We start from the raw sequence: 23835 nt of genomic DNA on the forward strand, positions 1-23835 counted from the left end.
GGCCAATAAGGATAGTTACACAAAGATTTCCTCAAAAACATGAAAATCTTTAGTTAAAAAGTGTATACAAACTAAATGAAAATAATCATGTACGGGTTCCTGTTATCTATTGCCATGTAACAAACTATCTTAGAACTTAGTGGTTTTAACGAGCAATTGTTTTATTAATAATTTATCTCTCATTTTTGAAGGTCAGGAATTTGAGCAGGTATTGGTACTTCTTCTTTTATTTATTTATTTATTTATTTTTGAGACAGAGTCTCACTCTGTTGCCCAGGCTAGAGTGAGTGCCGTGGCATCAACCTAGCTTACAGCAACCTCAGACTCCTGGGCTTAAGCAATCCTGCTGCCTCACCTCCCGAGTATACGAGACTGCAGGCATGCGCCACCATGCCCGGCTAATTTTTCTATTTTTTTCTAGAGACAGGGTTCCACTCATGCTCGGGCTGGTCTTGAACTTCTGAGCGCAAGCAATCCTCTTGCCTTAGCCTTCCAAAGTGCTAGGTTTATACGCATGAGCCACAGCGCCCAGTCTCATATTCTTTTAGTAAAGTTGTAAAATTTTATTATGTAAGTTTGCATATTTCTTGTTAGATTTGGTCTAGGTATTTTATGGATTTTTTTTTCTATTTGAAGTCCTATTGTTATATTTTCCTAACTGATTAATATATAGGAACCTAATAATTTTTTTATGCTAATTTTTAATCCAAACACCATACTGAACTCTTGATCAGTTTTTTAAATTTTATTTTTGTTATTATCATTTTCTTTTTTGTGATGGGATTTTGCTATGTTGCCCAGGCTGGTCTTCAAACACCTGGATGCAGGTGATCCTCCGTCCTCAGCCTCCCTAGTAGCTGGGACTACAGGCGTGCACTGCTGGGCCTGGTTTTCAGTTAGTTTGATAGTTGAAATGCTTATTGTCTTCCAAATAATCTCCACATAGTGGCATTTTTTAGTTGTTTTCTGATATTTAAACTGTTTATCCTTTTGGAACTTAACTGAATTAACTAAGACCTCTAGTATAATGTTGAATAGTGCTAGTGTTGGCTGAATATCCCTGCTTATCCTGACTTTTCATAATTGACCATGTTATCAAAGATTACATTTTCAACAGTGTTTTAAAAGATTGTGGAACACTTGAGTCCTATTGCCATATTAAGTATGCCTTGTAATTTTTTGTTGAACATGATGATATACTGGTTAAAAGGAGCCATGGTAAATATGCATTTGTTGTGAGGTTTTATGTTTATCTGGTTGGGGTTTAGGCCGCTTTACTATTTACTATTTACTAGCTTTAGGTGTTGGAGGATAAAGTTTCCTCTTGTGCCCTTATGCTTGTCCTCTCTTGTCTTTGAGTTTGAGACTAATAAGACACTTGTTTCTTTTGTCATCCCGTTATGTGGGAGCCCTGTAGGTGTGTGACAAGGTGTGGGGGGAGGGGAGACATTAGACAGTGCTGTGGTTAGTTCTCAGGTTGTCAGTGAGTCTGTGCCCCTGGCTGTGACCTACACAAAAGTGCTTCTCAGTTTTGTTTTGTTTCTACCCCCAAGTGAGACAAAAAGGCTGGAGCAGACTGGAGTGGGATATTTATTTCCCCTCCCCCAACTAGGTTAGTTTTTGGTGAAACCCAGTTGGTTAGGCCCTGGTGAAAGTTTCTCTCGAGGGCCAGCCTTACTAGGAGAACAGAATGCGCTGGTGTGTTGCACCATGGCTGCCTTCCCCTCCCTTTGCTGAGGCACAGGAGACTTTCTCTGACCTTCACTGTGGGAACCTGGTAGGACGGTTCCTGGAGGTGAAACCCACAGACGTGTGGGGGCCTGCCTAAGACCAGGCACCCCTGGCGTCCTTAACTCTTAAACTTGTCTACGCTGAGCCTCCAGCTAGTCATAAATTACAGTTTAGATTTTCCTGCCCTGGTACTGGGTCCTGCAGAGTTTCTGCTTGTGGGTTTCTGTTCTGGCTGAGTTGTGGTTCTCTGTGTCTGCCTGCCTGTCTCTCTCGTTTGGGGAACAGCAGTTTTCTGTGTACCCTCATTTCTCCAGTGGATCTGAGATGTTGGGTTTTCCATTTGTTCAGCCTTTTTCTTGTTCTGTGGATGGGAATGATGACTTCTAAGCTCCTCACAGATCGGAAACCAGAAGTCAGATTGCCATATTTTTTTCAAGATTGATTGATTGCTTGCCAGTATTCACATTATAATAAAGTGACTTTATTCAGGCATGTTATAAAGGTATACTTATCAATAGCTAAAGTAGAAAGGCACAGATTAGAAATTTAAGTAACAGGAACATGAAGCCTTAGAGTTGCAAGAATGAAACATCAGAAATACATTTCCTTTTCTTTTTTTTTTTTTTTTTGAGACAGAGTCTCACTTTGTTGCCCAGGCTAGAGTGAGTGCCGTGGCATCAGCCTAGCTCACAGCAACCTCAAACTCCTTGGCTTAAGCGATCCTACTGCCTCAGCTCCCCGAGTAGCTGGGACTACAGGCACGCGCCACCATGCCCGGCTAATTTTTTCTATATATATTTTAGTTGGGCAGATAATTTCTTTCTATTTTTAGTAGAGATGGGGTCTCGCTCTTGCTCAGGCTGGTCTCGAACTCCTGACCTTGAGCAGTCCACCCGCCTCGGCCTCCCAGAGTGCTAGGGTTACAGGCATGAGCCACCATGCCCGGCCCAGAAATACATTTTCTGCTGAGGATTTGCAACTTGTTTTTTTTTTTGCATATAATATTTAACATGTCAGCATTGTGTTGTTTAATAAATACATGTTTATGTGAAATATTCCACAGAAACTCCATGGTCATCTGATTTCTTAACCTTTTGGCCTGCAGGGCCTGTGGTCATCATAGTGGAATAATAGCTTGCTTGTTGGCATCAGGAAACAGATTTAAAGAAAGCATTAATAATTTTATGTCTCTTTACATTCTGCAAAAGTATCCTTAATGTTCTACTGGACTGTAGCAAGACTGCCTTATCTGAAAGCTGCTTGGTCATCTCTGAAATTATCTTTTCTAAAGTATTTATTGAAATAAAGTGCTTCGTGCCAGTTCTCCCACTTGTTCTTTTATCATCCCTGCTCTTGCACATTCCATGTGTGAAAAAGGAACAACCCAATATTGGGAAGAAAATAGAATGCATTTTTCTCAGTAGTAGCATAAGAATCCTTTTTCTCTTCCTACTCCTTCATTTTAATACAGTACAATACAGAGTATAATAAGGTCCCAATGTTTTGAGCCATGGTAATCTGAAACTTTTTAACTGACTGTAAGTGCTGGAGTTGCTGTTGCCAGATACAGCAAAGGTTATGGATTTTAAATTGGGTGGTTGCTGCCTTGCAATTTAGTTTAAAACAAAAGGGAAAGATCTGTTAGCTGTTTACAGAACTGTAGTGGATTCTTTACCCACTTACTGTTGTGCATCACAGTGCTGGTGAACTTGTAAGGTGAGCTTAAAAACAATGAACACTGATTTACAGGGGAAAAAAACGCCACTTTTCTGTTTATATTATCTGCCTTCCCATCTAATGTTTCCCCACATGGCACTGATATTTTGTGATACTGCTTGTCTCTGAAATGTATCATTTTAGACATATATGCAGTTACCATACATTTGTACAATTAGTAACACTCTGGTATTTCTATAATGAGCCAGGTACTGATGAAATAATAATAAAACAGACGTCATTTCTCCCCTCGTGGCTCTCACTCTAGTGGAGAAGATGTTTACTGTACAAATGTGTATATGATATCAGGGGTTGATAACTGCTCTGTGGAAAAAGAAGATAGAGAATGACAAAAGCATCCATGTAACCAAAACGTCTGTACCCCTGTAGTATTCTGAAATGAAATAAAAACAAGGAAGATAGAGAATGTGGGAGAAATGGCGATGTTAATTTAAACAGGGTGTTCAGGGAAGGCATCAGTGAGGTGAAACACAGGCAAGGGTTTAAGGGCATCAGCCACAAAGCTCCGGAGGGCGGAGCGTTTTCATCAGGGATTAGGAAGTGCCAAGCCGTGTGTGGGAGAGGAACACTGAAGAAGGCAGAGTGGCTGCGAGCCGGGGCCAGGGGTGGGAGTGAGGCCAGAGAGGTGACCAAAGGCAGTTCATGTTTGGCCTTCCAGGTCATGGAACGTCTTTGGTTTTTATTCTTTTTATTATTGAATGGTTTTGACTAAAAATGAAGAGGAAGGACATGCAGTTTTTCTAGTGGTTGGCTCACCATGCGTCTGACTGAGAACCAGCATTGACTGGCCACGCTGGCCACTCTGGCCACGCGAGCCACCTTGCTCCTTCCGCACACTCCCCCCGGGACCCCTCAGCTGTCTGGAATGGAGTGTAGAGCACGTTCTGCAATAAGGTTGTTTATTCCTGGTGGTGGCTTTTCTTTCTGCCATTTATTGTTCTGCTGTACAGTTTTAACGTGTAATAGCGGGGTGTGCAAATGCGTGCTGGTGCCGGTGGAGGACCTGCCCTGGTGAGGCAAAGGAAGAGCACTGTGCTCACTGTGTGGACAGTTCGAGTTTTCTTCAGGGGAAGCGACTGAGGAAACGGAGGGGGACAGATCAGTAGAGAGCTGGGGGTGCTGTAAGACCATTAGACATTCTGGAAACATCAGAGCCATTCGTGCAGCCCGAGGGGATTAACCAACAATTCTATGACAGGTGGCCAGAGACACTCTAACTGGGCCGTTCCCTGATTTCAGGGATTTGTGTAAAGCAGAGGAGCGACTGGTCAGTGCGCTGTGTCTCCGTAGCGCTGTGCTGAAGGCGCCCCGGACGGCGCAGGCTCGCTCAGCACCTCCACTTTCGGGAACCACGTTCCACACCCTAAGTGAGGCGTGAGTGTAATAGAAATGTCTTTTATTCTTTTTCTGAAAACACAAATGTGCATGTTCTTGATTTGTTTAATTTCACACAAAACCACATTCTATAACCAGTCATCTCAAAACAAATAAATGAGTTCACTTAATAAAAATAGAAAATTATCAGTTGAGAAATGAAAAAGAACCATACTTTCTAGAAAGTCATCTTAGAGGACCGATTGAAATGTTTTACCTGTACTGTTAAACCTAGAAGTTCCAAAGGCCATTTAATATGCTGGAACTGTCTCTGCTGCCTTAGGGGTGGCCACCATGTTTTGTTGCAGACAGTCACTTTGGGGTGGAGTAGATGATATTCCTTGTGGATTACACCTCTGCAGCTCCTTTAACATAACTGTGAAGAAAGTTCAAATTTGGCCATATGTACTTGAAAACAAACTAGAAAGTCTCTTGGCAAAGCAGTGGAGCAGACAGGTTTTGGTGTGCCCACCCTGTTGTTTGTGTCCTTAACCAGATCGGAGCTGTCCGTTGGTGATCTAATGTCCACAGCATTCAGTGTGAGTTCAATATGGGGAAGGGGGTAAGAAGTTAGTAGAAAGCCTTTTATTTTTTGAAATCATAATGTCTTTGTAGGTTTGTAAGTGTCAGGGGAAATTTTGCTTTAATGCTTTTCTTAAATTGATCTTTATTCAGTTCAGATTGGAGTTTTTAAACTACATACCTCAAAATGAAGCAAGTCTTTTTTTTGTTTGTTTTGTTTTGAGACAATCTCACTCTGCTGCCTGGGCTAGAGTGCCGTGGCATCAGCCTAGCTCACAGCAACCTCCAACTCCTGGGCTCAAGCGATCCTCCTGCCTCAGTCTCCCGGGTAGCTGGGACTACAGACATGGGCCACCATGCCCGGCTAATTTTTTCTATTTTTAGTTGTTTGGCTAATTTATTTCTATTTTTAGTAGAGATGGGATCTCGCTCTTGCTCAGGCTGGTGTCAAACTCCTGAGCTCAAGCAGTCCTCCTGACTGGGCCTCCCAGAGTGCTAGGATTACAGAAGTGAGCCACTGCACCCGGCCAAAGCGAGTCATTTCTTAGCAAACATGAGGTTGTTGCAATTTTTAGTTACTTAAAATGTGACATCAGATAAAGTAATCAATAATATTTAAAAGAAAAGATTTAATTCCTTTTGAAACTTTTATACAAAAAAAATAAAACTTATGTAATGATGCACACCAATAAACAGGTATAAGACACCACCCAACACAGATGTCCTAGTGGCGGACAGTTGAGTAGTTTCTAGTTTTTTTCTGTTACAAACTATGCTGTAAATTCTTGTACCTATATCTTAGTACCCCCCTGACTTTTAGTATCCTTGTTTCTCTAACATATATCTAGAAGTAGAATTCTCAGTTGTGAGGTGTGGGCATGACCAATTGTACAAGATAGGGCCACATTATTTTCCAAAGTGATAATTGCTCCCATGTCACTGTGTGTAAATTCCACTTTCACATCTTCATCAATGCTTGATTTTTTCCGACATTTAAATTTTTGCTAATCTGATGGGTAAAATGGGATTTCATGGACTTGTTCTTTTCTGATTGCTAAGAGGTTAGACATTTCTTTATGTGCTTAATTGCTTGGTATGGTTTCTTCTGTGAAAGACATGCTTGTTCGTGTCTTTTGCACATTTTTCTGTTTTTTCATAAGCCTCCCTTTATGTTCTGAAAACAAATTCTTTGTTGGTTATATGTGTTAAAACATACTTAACTAACATCTTCTTGGCATATGTTTTTGTGTTTAAGAATGTTTTCTTACACTCGGTAATAAAGATTTCATCCAGATTTACTTGTAAAAGTTGAAAAATCTTGCCTTTTACATAGAAGCCTGGAATTGATTTTTGAAGAAGGGATTTAATTGCATTTATTTTCTATATGGAGAACCCTCTGTTTCACAACTACTTACTGAGTAGTCTTTCCTTTCACCACTGGTGTGCAGTATAGAATAGTGTATCAGGCTCCCATACATGATGCGTTCGATTATAGACTGTATTAGCCCACTGGTTCATCATCGTGCCAACTCCACAGTGTCTTGTGCAGTTTGCTTTATAGTGTCCTGATAGCTGGGAAGGCAGGTCCCTTTCTTTTTGTTCTTCTTTTGTAATGTTTTGGCCATTCTTAAAATTTATATGGCCACTCTGTATAAATATTTATATAGAATATAAAATTTATATTTATATATTATATTTACACGGAATGGCCATGTAAATTTTCAAATTAGTTTGTTAAGTTTTCCAAAAGCCCTGTTGGACTTTGGATTAGACTTGCACTAAATCTATAGATATGAGTATTCCTATTTATGAAGCTAGTGTATGTCTTCATTGTTTAGTTATTTCCACAAAGGCTTTTAAAAAACTTTGTGCTAATGAAAACTTTTAAACATATTCAAAAGTAGACAGTAGTATAATGAGCCCCGTGTATCCATCTCTCAGCTTCAACAATTTCAATTCTTATCTTTACTTCATTCTATCCACTCTCTTCCTTTCCTCTATTATTTTGAAGGCAAATCTGAGGCATATCAGTTTATCCATAATTATTTCAATATGTATCCCTAAGAAAGACTTAACCATAACACCATTATGATGTAAAAAATTGATAATTTAAAAGGGTTTATTTACACATAAATGTACATATGATAATTATGAAGCAAATGTATTGTGAAGCAAATATTACTCAAGGTAAGAAATAGGACATTGTCAGCACCCCAGAAGCCTCCTGTGTCCTTTCCAATTACATACGTTCCTGTTCCAACATCTGGTGGAATTGCTACCCTGATTTTTATGGTAATTACTTCCTTCCATGATTTTTACCATCTATATATATATCCCTAAAGAATACAGTTTAGCTTGCCTATTTTGACTTTAAATGGAGTCATAACTGGAGGTGATCCTTCGTGTTTTCTTCTTTAATTGAATATTATATTTATTTATAAGATTGATCCATATTCATGTAGGCAGCTTAATTTCATGTTCACTTTTCTTTATTGTCTTGTTGTATGGCTGTACCATAATAGATTTATGCATTATAGTTTTTTTATAATCTGGGTTGATACCCGATGCGACCATTAAGAACATTGCTCTTTTATGCATTTGTGTGTATGTAGCCTGGTGAACATGTGCATGAGTTTCCCTAGGGCTGTGCCCCCCACGACCAGGTGGCAGAATAACTACCCCCTGCCACCCAGTCTGTGGGAAAAATTGTCTTCCATTAAACTTGGGAACTGGGGGGCTGCATGGCAGGAGATGAGCGACTTCATCATCTGTGTTTACAGCCATTCCTCATGGCTCCCCACACCCCCCCTCTGAAAAATTATCTTTCATGAACCCGGTCTCTGGTGCTAAAAAGGGTTGGGGACCCCCTACTTTAGGGTATATACCTAGGAGTGAAATTATTGGCTCTAAAGTCTAAAGAGTTCACCTTGACCATGCAAGAGCAAATTGTTTCAAAGTTGATGTTATTCTTTTACATTCTCACCAGCAGTTTGAGTGTTCCATTATTTCGTATCTTCAGACTTTAAAATCTTTAGCAATTGGGGAAGAATGTAGTAGTGGTTCTTTAAGTTTAGCCTTGTATTGTCTTACATTTTAATATGAGAGTGAACAGGCTGGTCTCAAGGTAGTCAGTTATCTCGATTGATAGTTCACCATCAGTTATAGACTGAACACCTTGTTCTGCTCTTTCCCCTCTTCTCACTACTGCACTTGTCTTTAAAAAAAAAAGAAAAAGAAAAGAAAAACCAAAAGAGAGAGTGAACAGTAAGCCTGACTTTTTTGACTAATACCTTGTGAACCTCAAGGTTATACACATAAATTAGAGATTTCTTAAACTAAAATTCTCCAGTTGAAGTCTTCCACACTTTTGTTCAAATTCCATTTATATTATAACATAAAATCAGTTCTTTGAAGGTATAGAAAAAGGCACATTTAGATAAATTGAAGATTAATTTAAGACATTATATACTATAACATCTTTTGTTTTTATGTTTATTTTCCAGTATGGTTAGGCATGAATCTAATTTGGCACATTCTCCTTATTCTGTTCCTAGTAACTCTTGTAGAAATCACATAGTAGCCACCAGGCATCTTTGTAACTCTATAATCATTATTACAGCTTAATTTTTTAAAAGATGAAAAATAAAAATGGAAGTTCTCGGTGGCTCACGCCTATAATCCTAGCACTCTGGGAGGCCGAGGTGGGCAGATTGTTTGAGCTCAGGAGTTGGAGACCAGCCTGAGCAAGAGTGAGACCCCATCTCTACTAAAAATAGAAAGAAATTATATGGACAGCTAAAAATATATATAGAAAAAATTAGCCGGGCATGGTGGCACATGACTGTAGTCCCAGCTACTCAGGAGACTCAGGCAGGAGGATCGCTCGAGCCCAGGAGTTTGAGGTTGCTGTGAGCTAGGCTGATGCCAGGGCACTCTAGCCCAGGCAACAGAGTGAGACTCTGTCTGAAAAAAAAAAGGAAAAAGGAAGTTCTAGTATTTTCCTCTAAACTTCCCAGTAGATCATTTCGATCCTCCCTCAGGCGAGCATATCCCACATTGCAAACCATCGATGACAGAAGTCAGAAGTTTAGAGCGCCCAGCCCCAATCTTTAATTTTATGGCGTAAGTAAATTATAATTTTTAGAGACTCCGACATCCTTCTTTTCACTCAACTAGCTTACTTTATATGCTTACTTTATAGCTTACTTTAATTAGGAGGAACATAATGGTGTATTTAAGCCTAATGAAACAGATATCAGCAATATATTTTGAGTAGGGTAAGCATATAGTTTATCACCAAATCACTAGACTTTTGAGGATGAAAGAGAGTAATAGTAATGTTAATCATTCACCACAGCAATAGGTATAAATCTGGACTGTCCCGGGCAAATCCATGATATATGGCCACCATCGTGTTGCATGAGTGTAGTTAAAACTAATATCTTAGGCCGGGCGCGGTGGCTCACGCCTGTAATCCTAGCACTCTGGGAGGCCGAGGCGGGTGGATCGCTCGAGGTCAGGAGTTCGAGACCAGCCTGAGCAAGAGCGAGACCCCGTCTCTACTAAAAATAGAAAGACATTATCTGGCCAACTAAAAATCTATATAGAAAAAATTAGCCGGGCATAGTGGCGCATGCCTGTAGTCCCAGCTACTCGGGAGGCTGAGGCAGTAGGATCGCTTAAGCCGAGGAGTCTGAGGTTGCTGTGAGCTAAGCTGACGCCACGGCACTCACTGTAGCCTGGGCAACAAAGTGAGACTCTGTCTCAACAAAAAAAAAAAAAAAAAAAAAAAAAAAAACTAATATCTTGCACCTTCATGTCATGGGGTAGAATAAAGTAATGTTCCATTTATTTTAGGTAGAGCAAAGTTTTAATTTCTCCTTTGTTGAAATGAGGAAAATAGTTTTTAAATGCCTTTCATAAGTTTTCTCATTCTGTCTTGTTCCACGAAGGGAATCTTGGTCAGATGACAATCAGAAAAGATGGTTTAATCTATATAAGAACACCCTGCAAATTATAAAGTGTTATAGTAACATAAGTTACATTGCATTATCAAGCCAGGAGGCAATGGAATAGGAAAGCTGAAGTTTATTTCTGCTTTTCTGACTTTGGTCTTAACTTTAAGGTTTCATTCTTTGAGTGGTCTTAGGTAATCCCCCAAGATGGATTCCCAAGTGCAAAGTGAAATACTTGATTAATATATGTTCCTTTCTACTAACATGAATGATAAAAAGTAAATTGTTTTAACAAATTGTTCTATTGTTAAATTCATTTTTTAAAAAACTTAGTTATCCACAAAAATTAACAGATTCATAACTAGATTTTCATGTACTTAAATTTCTTACGTATTAATACTTTGCTTAAACAATTTATACATTTAGTACTATATGATAATTCTTAAGGGCTTTATTTTCATTGCAATGGTATAACCTGCTTATTTAGGAAGAATAAATTATTTTTAAAAGTATAAGATGTAGATGTAACAATTTTTATAATCATACTTTTGGCTATAAAACAATATCTATTTTAAGTTGGGATTACATTTTAGTCCCTGTCTCATTAAATTAACTAGTTATGCATGAAAGCCAGTATAGTGTAGTATAGTATTTCTAAATTTCAGCTATTCATGTACCATCTTCACAATTTACCATAGCCCTATGTTACCTGTAATGTTATTCTGTATTTTTCTTTAAATGATTCTCCTTTTCACAAAAATTTAAGTGTGAAGAATAATTCACTCTTACATATAAGAAAGAAATATTACTTCCCATAAATAAAAGATATACATAAGCATACACTAAATTAAATACATAACTGTTAAAGGTTAATGTTATTAGTATTTATATATACCTCCCAAAGTTATCTCAAGTACTTCTAGTGTGTTCTGCCACACTTTCCAAAATACTAGTGTTAGCACATAGTAACTATACACAGACTGGATTCAATCCTAATTCTTGTTAACTGTGGCTTGGCGCAATGAGTTTCTTAGATTCCGTTTTCTCATCTGTGAAGTCAAGTTGATGGTTTTACTCTCATAGCCTTCATTATTGTACGGGCTAAATAATGCCAGTGAAGAGTGCCTGTCACATAGTAAGAGCGCAATAATTGCTAGTCCTTATTACTGTTTTTATTATCTTAATCCTCAGATATCTTTGTTATCTGACACTAGTCATCCTAAACAAAATACATCACCCAAGAAAGACGGTTTAAAAAATGGTGATATAAATGTAGACTTTGATCAACTGAAAGTTGATGCTAAAAGTTAGTATAAAAATATATTATCTTTCATAGTTGCCAGAAAACAGTCAAGGTTTAAAATATCTCCAGTGTTTATTCATTAAGTCAAAATAAATATTTTTAATTGACTACAATGGCATCATTCTGATTGTGAATGTTGAGTATGTTCTTATTTTTGCTTGACTTACTTTAAAGTCACCTAATATATCCGATAATGCTGAATAATAATATGGACTTTCATTCTGCTTCATGTTTCCAATTTGAAAACTTTCTTTCTTGTGTCTAATTGTATCTCTGTAAATTGTGTACATTTTTTTAGTTTTCTCCTCTAAGAAAAGAGATTATGGTCATTCCGAAATGATTGTTAATTTTAATGATATAAAGAGCTGCAGCACTACTTAGTCCTTTTAAAGAAGTTTTCTCTTATTCTGTATATAAAGATGTCTTTTTTCCAGTAAATAACAATTGAAAAATCAGAATAGTGACAGTTTTAATAAACTGGGAATCAATATTAATTAAAGGGAAACTAGGAAGCAGATCACTCAAACTGAAAAGAATTTCTTATTTTGGGACTGCTGAAATCCCTTCTCACAGAAGCTTTATGCTTGGTTCTCTTATTTTGCTTACTATTCATCTTTAGATTTGTATATAAAACAAGTAATTATCATAGTGATTCATCATGCTTTTTAGATAACTTTTCAGAGGGTTAAACATTGTAGATAATTCATAGCTCATTGTTTTCAATTTATGAGACTGTAGAAATTACCAAGAAATAAGTGAAGACTGGTTTGATGCTAAAGAAAACCTGACAGGATTTGACTTCTCAGGAAGGAAAGAAAATCAAATAGAACAAGATAGATGGAATCTGAAGTTTACACTAGGTTGGTTTAACAATTTACTGAGGAATCCTAACCTATTTGTAAAATAATACTTAACCTGCTTCTGTGTTGTGTTGGGTGCCTGAGCTGTTTTAATATTTTATTCCTGTTTGCGACTTTTCTTTATATAAAATGAGAAATTGGCCAGTTGGAGGTTAACTTTTTAAAGAACAGAAAATTGCTAAAAGCTTAAACCCAAGATTTAGTTAGCAAGTAGATAAGCTGCATTCTTTTCCACTGAGCCCTCACTGGACACTTTCAGGTGCGGTTACCTGGGGAACAAAACCAACTTCTCAGCTTTCCTCAGGTAACCAGTACTAATCTATCAAATCAGTATTAGTGATGGAAACTATTTGCTTTCCCTCACTTTAATAATTTCATCTATTTCAGGAGTGTTTCCATCTTTAGATAGTCCTTAAATGCTTATAATAGTTAGAATAATCACAGGCACTAGAGAAAATTCTATCATTTCTTGTGATAGTTATGCTACCTCTCTTTATTTTTATCTGTATGTTTCTGTGGGTTTCTTAATTTTCCATATTAGCAATGGTTTTATTTTTTTCTGCTTGTATAAATAATGGCTAAGATTTTTAAATAAAATATGAAAATATAAGAAAATTAAAATTACCTGAAGTTTCTCCAACCTTCAGTAACCACTATGAATATTTTAGTGAGCATTTCAATGCATTTCTTTATGCATATATTAATACATATACACAACTTAAAATATTATATCATCTGATTTAATTGTAACTTTTTTTCTTTCCTTGCATTATTTTCCACCACATCACTTGTCACAATACTGTGTATTTTGCTTACTTGATATTTGATTTATTACTTGGTTCACTGCCTTCCCACCCTTACATACTAGCTCAGCAAGATCAGGGATTTTGTTCACTGCCAAGTACAGCGTGCAGCCCATAGGGTATCCAGTAGATATTTTGTATCGAATTAGTGAAGGGTTAGGTGATGGGTGTAATGTATACCTTCTGACTCCTTTAGTGTACTATATCTCTTTACTTCTTTTTCACTGCAATATAAAAATGTAAAGTTAGGTAGTTTCACTATTTCTTTCTAGAATACATTTATAATCCAAAGAGATTAACAAATTAAATGAAGTAAGTTAATGAAGAAGGTTAGGTATTGATTACCTAAAGATGAAAGACTCTGCCTGAATTCTAGCATCAATACTTAACAGATTTGTGACCTAAACTCCATGACCTCAGTATCATCATCTGTAAAATGGAAATAATATTAATAATAGCTCCCTCACGGGGTGGTTGGGAGAATCATGTGAGGTGATGTGTATATAAAGTGCTTAGCATGTTGCCTGGAGCAGAGCATTCGATAAGTGCTAGGCTACTCTTGTTACTATTATTACTTAATGAACACAATAAAATTCACAAATCTCCCATTATTATTTAAAAATTATTAAAACATAAGTAAAAGTACTCATGGATTCATTCAACAATATGTGTGTACTCCCTCTGTGCCAGGTATAGGATTTGCTAGTAATTCAAGTCTCAATTTAGTGAATCTTTGATTTCAGACCAGGTTCCCTTCACAATATTGACTATGAGATGACAGTCTAAGAATTTTGAATTTTTTTGTCAAGCAAGAAAAAAAATTATCTATAATCCTAGTATTTGTGGTTTCCAAAATCATGCTGTCTAACTCAAGTAATTTGTCTGTTTTTTTCTTATGTGCTCTTAACATTATCACAAGCTATATAATACCTGCTGTTGATATTTGTCTGATTGAAAGGTTTTCTTGGTGCGTTATTTGCCCAACAAAGGAATGTGTGTAAAGAGGTCTCTGAAACCACTAGCTCTAGCCAGCACTAACACTAAGGTGTTAAGATCCTGTGTACATCCAGTGTTCTCATAGCACTTCTCTGAACCAGGGACAAATGACAGACTTTTTTAGTCGTGATGTACAGTCAGCCCATGGGTTCTGTATTCATGGATTCAACCAACTTTCTTGTCATTATTTCCTAAACAATGCAGCATAACAACTGTTTACAGAGAATTTACATTGTATTAGGTATTGTGAGTAATCTAGAGATAATTTAAGATATATATGATGATGTGTGTGGATTATATGCAAATACTATGCCATTTTATATAAAGGATTTGAGCATCCTCAGATCTTGGTATCCGCAGGGAGTCCTAGAACCAGTCCCCCAGGGATACAAAAGGACAGCTGTAACTGATTCCTCCGTTTAGATGTAATTTATTCATTTGAGCTATGAGAGACTTAATATCAACTAATCCATACCCATTTATTTTTCAAGATGATATGATTAAGGCCCAGAAATCTTAACACTGTACTCCAGGCTTTTGGTCTTCGGTCTGGTCATGCTGATATTTGTTTGTTTTTTTTTTTTTTTTTTTTTTTTGAGACAAGAGTCTCACTCTGTTGCCCGGGCTAGAGTGAGTGCCGTGGCATCAGTCTAGCTCACAGCAACCTCAAACTCCTGGGCTTAAGGGATCCTACTGCCTCAGCCTCCCGAGTAGCTGGGACTACAGGCATGCGCCACCATGCCCGGCTAATTTTTTTGTATATATATATATTTTAGTTGTCCATATAATTTCTTTCTATTTTTAGTAGAGACGAGGTCTCACTCTTGCTCAGGCTGGTCTTGAACTCCTGACCTCGAGCGATCCACCCACCTCGGCCTCCCAGAGTGCTAGGATTAGATATTTGTTGATAACTTTTTGATAAGCTTTGTGATAGTAAAAAGAAACCATGAAATATTTAGCAAGTTTTCATTTTCTCTTAAACATCCCAATACAATGATGATCATTTCTGTGGTATATTCTGTTTTTCTACAAGCAGAAATGTATGCTGAACACTTATGAAGAGATAAAGGTTATTTGGTACATGTTGGTGGCCTCTGCCCTTCAGTATCTGAGGTATGCCAAGATTTCTTTTTGAACTTCATATTATTTCTCTTTTTTTAGGCTGATTGAAGGTCTCATTTCCAGAAATACCTAGTTTCTGAAATTTCAATTTATGATTCTTCTACTAACTACAGGTGTGTTTCCCAAATTCAGTCCAATGTGCATTACTGTGTGCCTGCTGTTTACTAGAGGTTCTGTACCAGACATCAGACATCAGCCACAGTGGGGATAAAGTCAAAGGCCATTCCCACAGGAGGGTCCCAGGCTAGTATAAGGGGCCATGTAGACAAATAGTTGCAGTCATTATAGACAAATAGCTGCAGTCATTGGTTCGTGCTGTTCTTAATCAGATGCTTGTTACTAGTGGTATGTAGCAGACTGACTGACTTCTGTGTACTTTATCTTGTTACGCACTGTTTCACAGGGAATGTAGAGTGCCTTAGTTAAGGAGAACAGGCTCCAGAAAGAGATAACTTCGGCTCAATTCCCAGGTCTGTCAGCAACTTGATGAATAAATTTGGGCAATTTACTTGACCTTTTTGTACCTCAGCCTCCTCTTTGTCTATAAAGTGAGGTTGATAGTACTGTCATAGCGATGTTGTGAAACTACTATGAGTTAAGTTTGTAAAGCACTAGGAGTAAAGCCTGGCACATAGTAGATGCTCAGAAAATTGTATTCTATTATTTCTGAGTTTAATTACTTTTAGATGACACTTTTATACTTTAGATAGATAGCTACATCATCTGTATATAATCTCTTCCAATCTGTATGTTGCTACTTTCTATTTTGTGACATTGTCAGATCATTCAAATCACAATGGTGATGGAAATACCTTTACTGTCTGCTGATAAAAAATGATGGCTGTTCATTTCAGATATGAAAATCTATATCAATTAAGAGAGAATCCTGTTTGTAGTTGGGGTTGAAATTTGTTAAAAAATAGGTGTTTAATTTTATTTAATGGAGTCACCTAAGAGTATACAACTTCTAAATTTTACTCATTAATGTGGTATTAATACAGTTCATTAAAGTAGTATTATAATCCTAGTAGTATTACCTGATGTGAAAGATTCTTTTAGCATCTTGTTGAATCCTTAAAACAAACTGTGGGGTTTTCTTTTCTTAAGTATTATACATACTGTGTGGAAATTTAGAAAATACAATTAAATGCAAAAATACAAGGAGGTTATAAAAAATTATCCATAGTCCCATCATTTGAAAACAACCACTTTTCAGATTTGGTATGTATCCTTCCACTGACACTCTCTAGGTCTGGTGCTTTTATAGGAATAGCTCTTGCCTGACTTTCTCAATTATATGGTTAAAGTTCTGATTCGATGTTTCAACTTTTTTTGTTTTTTTGGTCTAAATATTTCCCCACAACAAGGCCATAAAGATATTCTCTTAAATATTCTGGTAAATGTTTTAAATTTTGACTTTCACATTGCAAGCCTTTGAGTCATCTGGAGGTTATGTTTGAACATAGGAATTAATTTTAATTTTTTTAGTATAAATAGTCCCCAGATTGCTAATCTCTGCAACTTTATCATATATCAGCTTTGCAAATGTTTTACATTAAATTTTAATATGAAATTAATAGGAGATAATTCATGAGAAATACTTAGTATCTTTTATTTCTCATCTTTAATTTGGTTTTTATTTAGTTATCCTAAATAAACATTCTTCCTGATTTCAAGCTAAGTATATCAACTTTTTTTTTTTTTTTTGACAGAGTCTCACTCTGTTGCCTGGGCTAGAGTGCCATGGCGTCAGCCTAGCTCTTAGCAACCTCCAACTCCTGGGCTCAAGCGATCCTCCTGCCTCAGCCTCCCGAGTAGCTGGGACTACAGGTATGTGCCACCATGCCCAGCTAATTTTTTCTATATATATATTTTTAGCTGTCCATATAATTTCTTTCTATTTTTAGTAGAGACGGGGGGTCTCATTCAGGCTGGTCTCGAACTCCTGACCTTGAGCGATCCACCCACCTTGGCCTCCCAGGGTGCTAGGATTACAGACGTGAGCTACCTCGCCCGGCTTAGTATATCAACCTTTATAAGAGCATTTATTATTGTGAAAACTATATTTGAGCCAGTGATTACAAAATTAAGTTTGAGGTAATTTAAATTCAATGAAAAACCTTTTGGTTTTTTGCTTTTCTATTTCAGATATGCATCTCTTGCTTTCCAAAAAAAAAAAAAAAACCCCACAAAAAACAGTGATATAAAGATGGCTGTGAAGGAAATGAATGCTGCCAAAAAGGTGGGGCCTGCTGCTTTCCAGTCTTTTTTTTCTTCTTTATTCTTGAATAGTGCTACTCTATAAGTAACTAATTATCATACTTTCATCACTTTTTATAGCTAATGTTATCTCATAATTATTAAAACCATAAAAGGTAGTCATTTTTTTTTTTTTTTTTTGAGACAGAGTCTCACTTTGTTGCCCAGGCTAGAGTGAGTGCCGTGGCATCAGCTTACCTCACAGCAACCTCAGACTCCTTGGCTTAAGCGATCCTCCTGCCTCAGCCTCCCGAGTAGCTGGGACTACAGGCATGTGCCACTATGCCTGGCTAATTTTTCTATATATTTTTAGTTGTCCATATAATTTCTTTCTATTTTTAGTAGAGACGGGGTCTCGCTCTTGCTCAGGCTGGTCTTGAACTCCTGACCTTGAGTGATCCACCCGCCTCGGCCTCCCAGAGTGCTAGGATTACAGGCGTGAGCCACCGCGCCCGGCCTCATTTTATTTTTTTATGCCCTCATCTGTACCTCAATGAGGTTTTAAACACGATGTGGAAAATGGTGGAGGTTTGCTCTGCCTCCTGCTCATCCTGTGACTCTGGGAGAGCTACCTCACGCTCTGAGCTTTTTGTCTTAAAATGAGGATAATAGGTCTTACCTCAAATATTTAGAAGTTTAAATGAGCTTAATATGGAAAAATTCTCAGTACAATGTACTGAGGATGTACTCAGTAAGTACAGCTATTATCATTGCTGTTACATACCAGTAATTTGGCTTTTTCTTGGAGAGCTCATTTTTTCTGTGGTTTCAACTATCACTTTAAACTATCACATTCCAATCTTTTCACTTATTTATTGAACAAAGAGTTATTACATACCAACTGTGTACATTATTCTAGGAACTGGGAAAGCAACAGTGAACAAAATAGACAAAAATCTGTGCTTTTATATGAAGCTTAAATCTAGTGGGAGAGATAATGGCAATAAGTAAAATGTAATATTCTGGTGTGACAGAGCTAATATTTTATGTATTTTGCCCTGACTTTTCATCTAGGATTTAAAGTCTGAGCCCTTCCTTTGTTTAATTTTTACAGGATTTACAGTGGTTTCACACCATTTATAGTCTACTTGCATGGTTAATAGTAACTAATTGATCATTTTAATTTTATCTTTCACAAGTGAAGGAGGCTGCACTTTATATTACTAGTTCCTCCCCCCATAACCTGTGATACAATTCTGGGCATGTAGTTTGTGTTCATTACATACGGTATTTAGTAAATAAAATATAGAATATTTATAATTACTCTTCAGACCAGCCTTTATCAGGTGGGTTGATTAAAAGAATTAAGCTTTAATACCCTAACCCCAAAACATTCATTTTATTTAATGGGTTAACCCCTCTCCTTGGCATCTAGAATGGGTCTGATTATGTCCTGTCTTTGGGAGGGTTGAGAAAATAGTTACACCATTTGCTGTGTTCTGGGGTTCAGAGGAAGAATCCCAGTTGAGAAAGGCTGATTTAGACATAGTCTCATAGACTTTATCATTACTATAAAAAATTATGTTGGGCATGTTTTCTTAATACATAGCCCTGAACATCGCTGAAGTAAATTTACTTGGTATAAATAATCTTAAAGTAAAATTTTCAGAGCAGTTTATTTTATTTATAATTTTAAAATTTATTTTAATTGAATAAGCTGGATTATCACTATGTAATGGTGTTAAGAAAACTTTTAAAATGCTTATTTAGAGTGTCAAGAATTGTAAACAAATTGAATCTGCTAAATTATTACCTGATGCACCTGTTAGATTCATACCTCCAAATACATTGAACTTGCGTAGCTTCACCAAGATCATGAAGTGACTGGCTGAACTACATCCAGAAGTCAGCAGGTAAGAACTAAAATTATATTTTAATTGGTTTTAAGCTTTTTATGTAAAAGCATAGTTCCATTCAATAACTTAGCTATAGTCAGATTGTGTTACTTTGGAAAAGACAAATGCTCGAGTATGTTTTCACTTTGCCTAGAGACCACATTATAGAAGCTCTTCAGGAAGTAAGAATGAATCCTAAAGGGTTTCTGAATGGCTTATCTGTTAATACTATTGTGGAAATGACTTCATCCGTTCTGAAAAACTCCCGTTTTTATTCCTAACTGGAAGCAGAGATCATACAACATATTCTTTTTTATTTAAATATTACTTTAAAGGCCGGGCATGGTGGCTCACGCCTGTAATCCTAGCACTCTGGGAGGCCGAGGTGGGCGGATCGTTTGAGCTCAGGAGTTCGAGACCAGCCTGAGCAAGAGCGAGACCCCATCTCTACTAAAAATAGAAAGAAATGATATGGACAGCTAAAAATATATATAGAAAAAATTAGCCGGGCATGGTGGTGCATGCCTGTAGTCCCAGCTACTCGGGAGGCTGAGACAGGAGGATCGCTTGAGCTCAGGAGTTTGAGGTTGCTGTGAGCTAGGCTGACGCCACGGCACTCACTCTAGCCTGGGCAACAGAGTGAGACTCTGTCTCAAAAATAAATAAATAAATAAATAAATATTACTTTAAAATTTTAAGCTATTGGTTTCATTTTTCACATAAAATGAATATTAAATTACAAATAATAAAATATAAAATTTAAAAACAAACATTACTATTAATATAAAACCATTTACCCCAAAATTGCTTAGTTTAACATTCATCATCTCACAGTTTGCAGATTAAGATTCAAGGCTGGCTTAGCTGGGTAGTTTGCGTTCAGAATCTTTCATGTTGCAGTAAAGAAGTTGGCCTGGACCGTAGTCATCCAGAGGCCACACTGAGCCTGGAGGGTCTCCTAAGACGGCTCATTCACATGGCTGTTGGCAAGAGGCCTCAATGCCTTACTGCATGGGCCTCTCCACAGGACTCCTTGAATTCCTTTACATTGTGGCAGCTGGCCTCTCCTGAGCAAGAGAGCAAGGGGGAAGCTGCTCTGACCCACCCTCAGGAGTCACAATCGATCATTTTGCCACATTCTATTAGATGAAGGTCACTACATGCAACTCATACTCAAGGGGAGGGAAATTTAACCCCACCTCTTAAAGAAAGGCATATCAAAGAATTTGTTTATATATTTTAAAATGACCACCAGTGAACATATACAATACCTTTTTACAACATAGGTGAGACTTCTGTTTCCAGTTATAGGTGTGTAGATGACTCAAGCCAACCATCCACTGAGAACAACTAGAAAACCTGAATAAATATTAAAAAAAAAAAAAAAATCTGCTTGAAGGCACTGATGAGCTATCTAGATAATGATGAATTACTGGATCAGGGTACAAAGAGGAGTCTCAAAGTATGCCCAGTGTTTGGGGGTACTTTCCCCCCAGTATTATTTGCAGAGGGGAAGCTAGGAGGGCATGGGCCATTTTCATAGCATTGCAGCTGGGGGGATGGGTGTTGAGCCTAAGAATACTGAGTTATAGAAATGCCCCCTGTATTTCTGGAGACAAGATTTGATTTCATAAGTCAAATAAGGCTTTGCCTTAAAGAAAAGATAAATGTGTTAGTTCAAAAATTAAAAAAGAGAAAAAAGAAGAAAAAAGAAAAAAAAAGGGGGCGGTAAACTTTCACTTTAAGCAAGAGCTCACTGCGTGGCTCAAGCCAGCAGCTTTAAGCTTGGGAACCACTGCTTTCTAATGTAAACGATTCCCAGAAGCATGAATCCACCCTTGAGAGAGGCTGATAAAAAAAAAAAAAAAAACTTAAAAAAAAAAAACCAAACTAAGATCTTAAAAAAGATGATCAAGTTATTGCTCAAATTCAACAGTGCTATATTAGAGCATAAGAGAAAATAGCTTCTCCTAAACAGTCTGTGTTTTCTTGTGTAAAATATTAAAGAAAATGTTAATAAAACTTATGCAGATTTCATAAGTTTTATTATGAAACTTATGAACTACAAGATGTTGTGCAAAAAATGGTTAGTCTGCCTGACTTGAAAAATCTAATGTTACATATATTGGCTTTTAATAATGCTAATTCAAAGTGTTAGCGGCTTTTACATCCACCGCTCAATATTGGCAAACTTTTATTAATGACCAAAGACCTCAATTAGAAATTAAGTTAAATGGCAAATCTTTTGTTAGACTTACAGATACTGCAGCTGATGTTACAATTATTTCTAAAAGTTTTTGGCCAAAAGCTTGGCCTTTACAACAAGTTCCTACTGTTCTTACTGGAATAGGAACAATGACTGACATATTTCAAAGTCGACAAATTTTAAATTGTTCAGGCCCTGATGGACAGACAGCCACTTTAAAACCTTACGTGGCTAACATCACTATTAATTTGTGGGGAAGAGATTTGTTACAGCAGTGGGGAGCATACATCAGTATACCTAATACATCTGCTAAACAGGTTATGCTAAATATGAATTATAACCCTTGTTTTGGTTTGGGTAAAAGGAGCCAAGGGGCTAAGACTTTTGAGGCACCAAAGGCACATACTTCTCGGCATGGTTTAGGCTATCCAAATTTTGGATAGTGGCCACTGCTACTGAAACGCACCATTATGCTCTGGCTTTAAATTGGATATCACAAAAGCCTATGTGGACAGCAGTGGCCACTAAAACAAAAAACAAACAAAAAAAAAAATTGGGTGCTCTTCAAATATTAGTAAAAGAACAATTACAAGCAGGACATATAGAGGAGTCCACCAGTCCGTGAAATTCTCCTATATTTGTTATTAAAAAAGAAATCTGGCAAATGACAAATGTTAACTGATTTAAGAAAAGTCAATGCAGTTATACAATCAATAATCAAGCCAAACTTTTGTTTCTCATTGTCCCACTTGTCAATTAATTAATCAGCCTAAATTTTCTGCAGGAGTTAATCCTCGAGGTCTCTCACCAAATAAATTATGACAAACGGATGTTACACATATTCCTGAATTTGGCAAGTTAGGTGTTGTACATGTTACTGTAGATACTTATTCCGGTCTTATTATGGCTACTCCATCCTCTGGAGAAACTGTTAGACATATGTTCTCACACTTACACTCCTGGTTTATATACATGGGAGTCCCAGCCACCATTAAAACTGATGATGGCCCTGCTTACCCTAGTCATTCCTTTACAGCTTTTTGTATTAAATGGGACATCAAACACATTACTGGCATTCCTTATAATCAAGGACAAGGCATTATAGAACGTACACATCAAACTTAGAAAAAACATGTTATTAAAACAAAAAGGGGGAGGTACACAGTCTCGCAAAGATAGAATAAATCAAGCCTTATTTACCTAAAATTTTTTGAATATTCATAAGGAAGATAAATTAACGGCAATAGAAAAGCATTGGAATAGGAGTCCACAATCAGACTCTTTCCCTCACCAGCCTATCTGGTGGAAAGATGATGTAGAAAATAAATGGAAAAAAGGATGTGCAAAGGTATGGTGGAGAGTTTTTCTTGTGTTTTGACAGATGACAGACCAACAGTCTGGATTCCAAACAGAAGAATCAAACCCAGAGTGGAAACTCGAGGGGAAAAAGCGGAAGACACGTCAGGCACAGACCATGACGTGGGGGACAGCTGAAGAGAACATACGAAGAAGCAGATGGGATATTGAACCAGACATCTGTACCTAAAACATCTGTAAATCTTTTTCTTGCCGTGATCTGCGTGGTGAGCATGATGGTAAGAGTGTCTGGCAACCAGACACATCATTATTGAGCATTCTAAAATTGCACCCACAGATATACCCCTTTGTAAGGAAGTAATAATTTCTGACCCTAAAACTTGGGTACAACGGGACAACTGTAGAGCTCACACGGGGCGCATTCCTGCTGGGTCCACATCTTATGGTGTTGTCCTAGACTGGAGTCCCTATGGACATCCTGCCTTCTCTCACAATTTTAAAAAGCTTCATTGGAATAAAACTGCCACCTCGATGTCTGTAAAAGACACTGACCTTAAAAGTCATATTACACGGCTCAATGATGGTATGAGCTCTCCAGCTCCTCATATTTTAGGTGGCCCTATTCATGATCAATTGTGGAAAATATCAGCTGCTTTGCACCCTTTGCAGGCCTGGATTAGCACACACACTTTGGATACAAACAATAGCCAAGAATGGACTTTGAATTTAAATTCTACTCATTATATTCAAGTTTGTGTTAGACTGCCTTACTTATTTATGATTGGACATGCTGTTTATAACGAACCTTCTTTCCT

General features: G+C 37.2%; 2 long non-coding RNA genes across 6 annotated transcripts in view; one reads left to right on the forward strand and one right to left on the reverse strand.

Moving 5' to 3' along the window:
- Positions 1–23835, forward strand: part of LOC138385467 (uncharacterized) — a 137596-nt gene that overhangs the window by 112208 nt on the left and 1553 nt on the right. For 3 of the 5 annotated variants that reach the window (XR_011233714.1, XR_011233711.1, XR_011233713.1), the window contains 5 exons: positions 15318–15394; positions 17116–17233; positions 17552–17645; positions 19373–19515; positions 23085–23298. This is a non-coding gene — a long non-coding RNA (uncharacterized lncRNA). The remainder of the gene's footprint in view (positions 1–15317; positions 15395–17115; positions 17234–17551; positions 17646–19372; positions 19516–23084; positions 23299–23835) is intronic. The other 2 variants (XR_011233712.1, XR_011233715.1) reach the window with 2 other exon arrangements.
- The window catches only part of LOC138385469 (uncharacterized), a 70432-nt gene continuing 67167 nt past the window's right edge, over positions 20571–23835 (reverse strand). Inside the window, exon 4 of the long non-coding RNA XR_011233719.1 lies at positions 20571–20856. This is a non-coding gene — a long non-coding RNA (uncharacterized lncRNA). The remainder of the gene's footprint in view (positions 20857–23835) is intronic.

This window comes from Eulemur rufifrons, chromosome 6 (assembly GCF_041146395.1).
Source record: "Eulemur rufifrons isolate Redbay chromosome 6, OSU_ERuf_1, whole genome shotgun sequence".
NCBI classification, from domain to species: domain Eukaryota; kingdom Metazoa; phylum Chordata; class Mammalia; order Primates; family Lemuridae; genus Eulemur; species Eulemur rufifrons.